Below are 10,249 nucleotides of genomic sequence, written 5' to 3'. Positions count from 1 at the left end.
ATTGGACTGCAGCAATGTGGATCTTCGAAGATCTACATTTATGGTAGGTACAAAACTGTACTATGTTCTTCATCTCACATTGCTGCAGTCCTTACACTTGGGTAGAATCCCAAAGCAGAGGTAAGGGAGGATGGCAAAACTATAAAGTAGTAGGAGCTGCCAAAATGCCCTGTAAAATAGCAGTGGCAAACCCAGCCCTAGATTTAGAGTAAAGTGGAAGGTGGTAATGTTTAGAGAAAGTATGCACTGAACTCCAAGTAGCTGCCTCCAAAATATCTTTAGTTGCCACCCCCCTTAAAAAAGCTGTAGAAGTGGCAGTAGCCCTAGTGGAATGAGGCCTAATCCCAGCTGGAATCTCCTTACCATGATGGGAATAACAGAAAGCAATACAAAACCCAATCCACTTAGAAATAGTTTGTTTTGACACAGGCTTGCCCTGAGAACCCAAAGCAAAAGAAACAAACAACTGCTGAGACTGCCTGAACCCTTTAGTTCTGCTCAAATAATATCGCAACTGCCTGTGTATATCCAAAGTGTGCAAAATCTTTTCCCCTTTATTTTGGGGGTTTGCATAAAAAGTAGGCAAATGAATAGTTTGGTTTAAAGCCACACTAGAAACCACTTTAGGCATAAAGGAAGGATTAGTACGTAAAGATACCCTATCCTTATGGAAAATCAAGAAAGGCTCAACTGCCATAAGGGCCTGTAATTCAGAAACCCTTCTCGCAGAGGTAATGGCCAACAAAAAAGCAGTCTTCCATGATAAATATTTCAACTTGGCAGTAGCTGCAGGCTCAAAAGGTTGTAGAGTGAGTTTCTCCAACACAAAATTGAGATCCCAAGCAGGAGTAGGAGCTCTACGTGGGGGTCTTATATTCTTTGCCCCTCTAAGGAATTGCTTAAACAAAGGATGAGAAAACAATGGTGGGTCACAGTCATAGTGAGCAGAAATTGCTGCAGCATGAATCTTAATAGAAGAGAAGGACAAACCTTTGTCCAGCAACTCAGCAAGATATTGAAGAGCCACACTTAAATTAGGCTTAGCAACATCAAATTCCTTTGCTGCACTCCAAAATAAAAATCTCTTCCATTTATCTGCGTATACTTTCCTTGTACTAGGCCTTCTGGCCTCCAAAATAACATTCAAAACTTGCTGCGGAAGCTGAGACCCTCCAGGGTTTAAAACAGAATATGCCAGGCTGTTAGGTGAAGAGAGTGAAGTTTGACATTGAGTAAATGACTGTTCTCTTGAGACAGCAGGTGTGGAATCGAAGGTAAAGGCCATGGAGGCTCCCGAACCAGACTTCTCAGTAATGGGTACCAGTGCTGTCGAGGCCAATCTGGAGCTATTAGAATCATCTTTGGCTCGTCCTGTCTGACCTTTAGGAGTACCTTTGGGAGGAGAGGCAGAGGTGGAAAGGCATACACATAAAGATTGCTCCAATTGAAAGAAAGAGCATCCACTTTCCAAGCTGTGGGATGAAACCTTTTTGTGCAAAACTTTGGCAGCTGGTAGTTTAGTGGAGAAGCGAACAGATCTATGTCTGGAGTTCCCCATGACACTGTCAATTTGTGAAATACATGAGGATCCAATTTCCACTCGTGGGGATCCATAATTCGTCTGCTCAACACATCTGCTAAGGAGTTCTGTGCTCCCGGCAGAAACCTTGCCTGAAGATTGAGCCGTAAACTGAGAGCAGTCTCCCACAAAATCATTGCTTGTCTGCATAGAGGATAAGAATGTGTTCCCCCTTGCTTGTTGATGTACCACATGACAGTTGTGTTGTCTGTTAGAACCAACACCTGCCCTGGAAGAAGTAATTCCTTGAAAGCTATTAATGCAAATTGGACTGCTAACATCTCCTTCAAGTTGATATGTAGATGTTGTAGTCTGGCAGGCCACGTGTCTTGTATCCACTTTCCATTTAGATGAGCTCCCCAAGCTTTGTCTGAGGCATCTGTCATTAGAATCTGACTCGCCTCTGGCCGGGTCACAGAGAGTCCCTTGTTTAGGTGACATTCCTGAGCCCACCACAAAAATTCCTTTTGAATGCAAGGTATTATCTGAATGACAGTGTCCATATCTTGGCAGTGCTGTGTCCATACATTTTGAGATACCATTGTAGCTTCCTCATATGCAGTTTGGCATTGGGAAGCACCAGAATACAAGATGCCATGAACCCCAAGGCTTGAAGGACTGTCCTTGCAGTCAGCCTGGACTGATGAGACAAATGATGGAAGTAAAGGGAAAGATTCTTTTGTTTGTCCGGGGTCAAAAAGGCCATCTGGGACGCTGTATTCAGTCTCACACCCAGAAAGCACATGTCCTGAGAGGGTACTAGACTGGACTTTATTTCGTTCACAGAATACCCCAGGCATCTTAGCACTGCTATCACAAATTGCAAATGATGAAGAAGCTCGTCCCTTCCTTTGGCCAGAATCAGGCAATCGTCCAAATAAGGATAGATCTGTATTCCTTTCAGCCTGAAGAAAGCTATCACTGGAGCCAGAACCTTTGTGAACACTCTGGGCAGTAGATAAGCCAAAGGGCAATGCAGAGAACTGATAATGAGAAGTCCCAGCTCGAAAACGCAGATACTTCCTGCAACTTAGCCTGATAGGAACATGAAGGTAAGCCTCCTTGAGATCCAGAGTCACCATCCAGTGATCTTTGCCCAGCAGAGGTAAAAGCTGTTGTAACATCAACATTTTGAACTTGGGAATGTCCAGATAAGTGTTGAGGATAGATAAATCCAAAATTGGTCTCCACGTGTTCCCCTTCTTTGGTACTAGGAACAGGCGAGAATAAAATCCTAGGCCTACTTCTGGCAGAGGGACCGGCTGTATGGCCCCTATTTGCAGCAGCAGAGAAATTTGTTTGTGAGCCTCTATTCTTTGCTGAGGAGGAACGTCTGGCATGCCTTTGAAAGGAGGCAAGGTATGGAAATAAAACCTGTAACCTTGGTGAATAATATCCAATACCCATCTGTCCTGGGTAATTAAACTCCAATTTTCTTTGAAGAGTGCCAACCTTCCTCCCAAAGGTGCTGCCAGACAAGAAGGCTCTGGCAGCTGAAAAGGTAGGTCATTGGGCCTGTTTACAAAAGGACTGACCCCTGCCCTCACCCGAAGACTGTGCAGGTGAACTCCCTGTTCTAGGTCTGAAAGAGCCCTGAGCTCTACCCCTACCACGTCTAGATCTTCCCCTAGACTGTGAATCATAAGAAGGGTACGTCCACCCCTTAGCAGGCCAATTCCTACTAAACTGTGGAGGCTGAACTTGCAAAAAATCTTTAACAGTCTGCAGAGACTTAGCCTTGTCTTCCATTTTCTTTAAAACTGCCTCCACAGGAGAACCAAACAATACATCAGACTGTAAAGGAGCATCTAAAATTCTTGTCTTAACATGGTCAGATAAGTTCTGATCCCTCAGCCAGGCATGCCTGTGAAGAACTGACCCAGTGGCAGCCACCCTAGACGAGGCCTGTACAGCATCAAATCCACATTGTAAAGAATGCTTACCCACCTGCTCAGAAACATGTACCAAATCTTGTAATTCTTTACACTCAATGCCTTCCGCCAGAGCATCTACCTTAGACTTCAATTGAGAAAGAAGATAGTTTTGATATTTCAACATGTGAAACTGGCAATTCAAAGCCCTCATAGCTAAGGTGGAAGAAGTATAGACTTTCTTTCCCCATCTATCCAAAGCTCTGGCCTCTTTATCTGGAGGAACCGGATTTTTTACTACAGAGGCCTTGACCCCCTTAGGTCCCTGACTAACTGTTTCTGGGTCCGCCCTAGGACTCTTATACAGATATTTATGAGCTTCAGGCACCCTGTAATACCTGTCCGGTTTAACTGGAGCAGGAGGCAAAGAATCAGGATTAAGTGAGGCCTCTGCAAACACATCTTCCACAACATTCAGAACAGGTGGTATAGCCAAAGGCCTATGCTGGGGTAAAAACAAAAATTCCCTAAGCCTTTTCCTGGAATCAGAGAAGTCCTGACCTTCCCACTTAAAATGTTCCCTCATGGAATGAAGAGTCTCTGAAAAAGAAAAATCCTCTGGAGGAGAAGCAGAAGGAGTAGAATCATCCACATCAGAATCAGAATAAGGAGAATACTCCTGCAAGTCTTCAGCCGAAGACTCTGAAACATCCGAAGCCTGCTCAAAACTCCCCAACTCTGGTTCCACCCTAGGCCTCTTATCAGGAGGGGGCAAAGAACCGCTAATTAAAGTAATTAAATCTTCTACCATTTTGAGCATGTGCTTCTTGGGCACAGATCCTGAAGAACTAGGAGCAACACCAACAGAAGCTAAACCTGGCCTGCCTCTAGGAGAAGCCTTGGAAACAGAAGGAGAGGGCCTAACCACCCTAGGAAGGGAGGGGAGTACAGTAACCTGAGAAGCCCCTTCAGCCTGACCTGCCTCCTGAGAGGCCACATCCTGCAATATCAAAGTCTCCCCCTGGGACTCCAGAGAAGCCTCGGGAACCACGGTTCCACTGGCGCTTCTAAAGAACCGGCGTCCGATGCGGCGACTCTTCCTGCCTGGTTTTAGCTGCTTTGTCTTTGCGCTTCTTGAAGAAGCGGGCGTCGGAGCATCCGGCGGCATATTGTAATTGCACCGCTTCCGAAGACCAACCTGGCACAATCTAACCTTCGCAATAGTGCGCTTATTAAACCTAGCACAAAGCGACACCCAACAACGTCGTGCTCAGGCCCCAAACAAGGAATACACAAAGTATGATAATCTCTATGCGGTATCTGTTTCCCACAAGAAATACAGTTATTCACTTTTTCTGACATCCGGTAAACCACTGAGGCAAGAAAAAACTAAAATATTCCCCAACGGGGTACTTAGCCAACTTTGACTCGGTCTGAAACTCCGAATTCGAAAAATTTCAGAACGCCGAACGGCACTTGCGACGCTGCTTCTGCATCGGACCATGCGGCAAAAAAGACTGAGGATATGACGTCGGTCATGCGCATTTGTACCCTGACGTCCTGATGTCAGTCTTAAGCGCCTTGACCGACGTCAGCCTAATACTTTGATATTCGGGCCGACCGAGGACAGCGGACTACCCAAGTGTAAGGACTGCAGCAATGTGAGATGAAGAACATCCTACAATACAGTTGCTGGGTGGGCATTGTATTCAGCTATATTAAGTTATATTTTGATGTTCTGAGACACTTACAGTGCTCAAGGTAGAGGGAAATGATGACCTTTTAAGACTAAGAGGAAATGCAAGTAGTAAAGAAATGAATGAGGTAGAAGACTTTCGTTATGACAAATGATGCAGGCTGGTCTATGGACAGTGCATTATCCATGAAGTTGCCTAGGTTTCTAATGACAATGTATATTTATTTAAGTCTTCTGTTATTCAGTCTTCTGGTCTGTATCCAATGGAGGGGCTATAGTCCAATAGGGGGTATTTCATACTGACCAGAAAACAGTATGTTGTATTGCCTGGACCCAAAGAGCTGGTGCTTTTGATCTTAGAGTCCACTTCTAGTACCTGTTCGGAGGTAATTACTGGAGGAGGGGGGCATGGGCTAGACACATTATATTGGGAAATTTGCAGCTGATGGAGTGGAGAAGTTGGAGCAGAAGTTATCTGCTAGGATTTTAACTGTGTCCTCAGAGTTTAAGTGGATGATGCAAAAGAGATAAGCTTGGTGCAATGCTGAGTATTATTTCTGAGGTTCTTTACATAACTGAAGAATGTCTTGTGGTTATCATTTGCTGACATGGCAATTTTTAGTTTACAGTTTGAAAGCTTTGTTCTTACTACTCAGTCCTTTAGTAACACTTTTGAGGTTGATTTTAGCATGCAAATATTTTGTTCTTTTCTTTAGGGCTATGGGCTACTGCTGTAGCCAGTAGATGACACTCTTTTAAAGAAACTATTGGCTTTCTATTTAGCACTTAGGTCAGGCAATACAAGCATTCACAGAAAGATTTCATAATGTTCTACATTGACTCTGGCCAGAAACTAAGACCTGCAATCTTTATTGCTGTATTACTGTTGAAAAGGTTTGTAAGTGTTTGTTATGAATATTTTAACAGAGTAAAACATATTCATTATATTCATTTTTGTTACTGCCATCAGTTTCACTGAAAGATACATGTTACTATTGACTTAAGTCCTACTTAATTCAAAATCTCTCTAAGCCTTCCTGTTTACAATGTATATTGAAATTTTGTTGTGTATTGAATGTTTGAATTACTCTTATCAGTCATTTATATCAAGCCCTTAATAATTTTGCATACTAAACTTCAATATTTAATGTTTGTATCCTCTCACGTTTGCCTAGGTGATGGATTCTGAAAAAACCTGATTAAGAGGGCTTATGACATGAACCACTCCCTCTTACTGGCGGCATTCCATTTTTTCATAGAACAATTTACTAAGAGGTAGGCACTGATTTACTCTAATAAACTGTCCTGTTAGTCAAGTGTTAACCTGTAAAATTAAACTTCAGACTTACAGGTGGAGGTGAACGGTCATACTTGTAGAGCTAGTATCTTTTTTCTTTCTCCATTATAGTATAACCTTGAAGACTGCATATAAAAGTAGCAAGTGGTGTGGGTATACCATCACTCGCATGGAAGCTTCAGGTTAGCTTGGTCCCCTGTAAAAATTCTTACTATTCAAAACTTCCTACAGATCAACTAGAAAACAGCTGTCAAGGAGCTGGCTCTCAGCAACTTCATCAGTTGAAATTCAACAACCTACAGTTTGATGAGTTTTCTGTTTAAATAGGAGATGATACTCCATTTAGCAGGCACACTAACAAACAGTGTTTCATTCCACCAGGGATTCCTCGGTCACTGGACAGTAGTTCATTCCAAATAGGAATTCCTCAGCCATTGGACAGTAGTTATTCCATGCAGGGATTTCTCGATCTTTGGAGAGTAGTTCATTGCCCACAGGGATTCCTCGGTCATTGGACAGTAGTTCATTCCTTGCGGGGATTCCTCTATCATTGGATAGTAGTTCATTCCACATAGGGATTCCAAAGTTATTAGACAGTAGTTCATTCCACACAGGGATTCCTCGAGTCATTGGACAGTAGTTCATTCCACACATGGATTCCACAGTCATTGGACAATAGTTCATTCCATGCAGGGATTTCTCGGTCATTGGATAATAGTTCATTCCACAGAGGGATTGTTTGGTCATTGGACAACAGTTCATTCCACACAGGGATTCCTCAGTCACTGGACAGTAGTTCATTCTATGCAGGGATTTCTTGGTCATTGGACAGTAGTTCAATCCATGCAAAGATTACTCAGTCATTGGACAGTAGTTAATTACACAGGGATTCCTCAGTCATTGGATAGTAGTTCATTCCACACAGGGATTCCACAGTCATTGGATAGTAGTGTATTCCACGCAGGGATTCCACAGTCATTGGACAGTAGTTCATTCCACACACGGATTCCACAGTCATTGGACAATAGTTCATTCCATGCAGGGATTCCTCAGTCATTGGACAGGAGTTCATTACAAGCAGGGATTACTCAGTCATTGGACAGTATTTCGTTCCACGCAAAGATTCCTCAGTCATTGGGCAGTAGTTCATTCCATGCAAGGATTCCTCAGTCATTGGACAGTAGTTCATTACATGCAAGGATTCCTCAGTCATTGGATGGTACTTAATTCCACACAGGGATTCCTCAGTCATTGGACAATATTTAATTCTATGCAGGGATTTCTCTGTCATTGGATAATAGTTTATTCCACGTAGGGATTTTTTGGTCATTGGGCAATAGTTCATTCCACACAGGGATTCCTCAGTCACTGGACAGTAGTTCATTCCATGCAGGGATTCCTTTGTCATTGTACAGTAGTTCATTCCATGCAAAGATTACTCAGTCATCGGACAGTAGTTCATTACACAGGGATTCCTCAGTCATTGGACAGTAGTTCATTCCACACAGGGTTTCCTCAGTGATCTGCTAAAAGACCATTGCTGTGCTTTCCATTAATCAATACCCCTGAGAATGACTAATACAACTCTACTCTATATGCATATGGTATTATACTCCATAGATCAGATGCATCTCCTAAATATTTTCAAGGCCACCAGCAGAGTGACTACAGTCATCTACATAACTGGCTACTTGAAAAAAATGTATTCATTGACTATAATAAAACTGTAGTGATCCTACTATGGACCCCATAAAATCTTTCTTCCAGCTCATCCATTATGATCACTGATTTTCAAGGTACCATGATAGCTCTGGCCACTCAGAGATATATCTTGGCTTACTATATGTCTGGCAGCTCTCTTTCACTCTGAGTATGAAACACATAGTTAAACAGGTTTTGAAATACTTAGAAATTGTCTATAAGTTCAACGACTTATTAAAGATATATTTCAGAAGAGACCAAGAATCAGAACTCTGATCCCAAGACTGGAATATTAAAATTAAGTTATTTTAAATACAAGTAACTGCATTAAAATCTATTCATAATGCCAGGAGCTTACAGATAGCCACTAACAAAATCTATCATTTCATTTCTTTATCAAGTAACAAGAAGCAAATAAATAAATAAATTAGAAGTAAACAGATAGTATGCAAGTAGGTATTTTCCTTAAATTGTTTTAGTGGGTTAGTTGAGAATGTATTACTACAGGGAAGTGTTACCCTACTAATTCATGAGTCTTAAATGGATGAGGTTTTAACTTGTCAATTTAAACTCAGCTTTTAAGTAGCCAATTGATATTTCATGTTGAAATCACTACTAGTGTGGTTTCTGTTAGGGTGACCACAAATATGAGATATGCATGGTCCTTTCTATTTTCTTCACAATTGTGTGACTGTGGAGTTAGTATATTTAATATATTTAAGTAAAGATATGCAGGAAGTCTTACTCTCTGCAAAATAATAATAATAATAATAACAAATGTTCATCTGACTGAAGCTTCAACTAGAAGAAATACAAAAACAGAGTAGAACCTCAGGGAAAGGCTGTTAAAATTCTAATAGTGAGGCAGGCATAAAATAACTGGTCATCTAAAAATAATTCATTGTAGTTATATAGCATTATTGCATATACTCTAAAACATCCTGGAGGTCCTCATTCCTCAGCTTTTATATAAGAAAATCACTGCTAAATATAATAATCTGCACATTATGGTATAAGCAGACCAAAAGGATACAGAAAAAGAAGAGTTTAGTATACAAGGTTAGTAAAAGAGACATGAATTGCTTTAGGCATGTGGTGAATCATCCAGTCTGTGTTTTGATCTGGAAGATTCCCTAGTAAGGGTGATTTTGAATCTTGTACCGCTACAGTTTCTTTTGCTCCATAACCATTTGCTGGGCAAGGTAGAATGTAGAAAACATGCTTGGATTGATCACAGAGGGAGACTGACATATAATAATTATTTTTTAACTATTATTTGTTTGCTTTATCCACTTACATTACAGTATGTCTGCTTTTGCATATATGATTACATTGTCCAACCATACCAGATGGATAAGTTTGTAATGCAGTGAATGCTAAAGGTGAATTACATAACCAGATGCTAACATTTCGGTTTATGGTGCCACGTGCATTTCAGCAACTCCTATTCAACTTACAGGGTCTATAGAAGACTAATCTGTGATAATGTTTCTATAGTCCTTTTAGTCATCTATTGTTACTTTGAACAAAACTCACTGTCTGCCTGACTCAACAAAGGAAAAGTGGAAGTGGCTATTGACTTTCTCCCTACTATGTTTGACACATATGCTAACACAAAACAGACATCAAGAGCTATAGGAACTGCTAAATCAATTGTATATTTTCCAAACAAAACTCAGATAGCTTTTTATTATAGGCTAGTAGCACTGCTTAATCTCACTTGGTAAGTGGAGCTACAAAATACAGAAAGAAGAGTAGTGAAATTAAGTTAGTAAACTTTAAAACTTGACAGCTGTATTACAGGTCAGAGTCATTACTTTATTTCACTGACTAAAAGGAAGAAATAAAATTATATTATAATAGCAAGTTGTATATGGAAATATGTATATTTCTCTTACAAGGTTTTCAATGTCTCCCATCTTTTTATGTGCATATATGGTTTCTTGAAGTACTCCATGTTTTTTTTTTTTTTGGGGGGGGGTCAGTGGATCACCAAAGGAAATCCATTTCTGTGGTCTAACTTAACAATGATGGTATGATTTTCAATATTTTTAAGTAAAAGTCCTCAGAATTACATTATATTATGTACAATTTATAACATTTTC

This window comes from Protopterus annectens, chromosome 8.part1 (assembly GCF_019279795.1).
Source record: "Protopterus annectens isolate FY-2018-M chromosome 8.part1, PAN1.0, whole genome shotgun sequence".
NCBI lineage: Eukaryota > Metazoa > Chordata > Ceratodontiformes > Protopteridae > Protopterus > Protopterus annectens.
Note: the sequence above shows the minus strand (reverse complement) of the source record.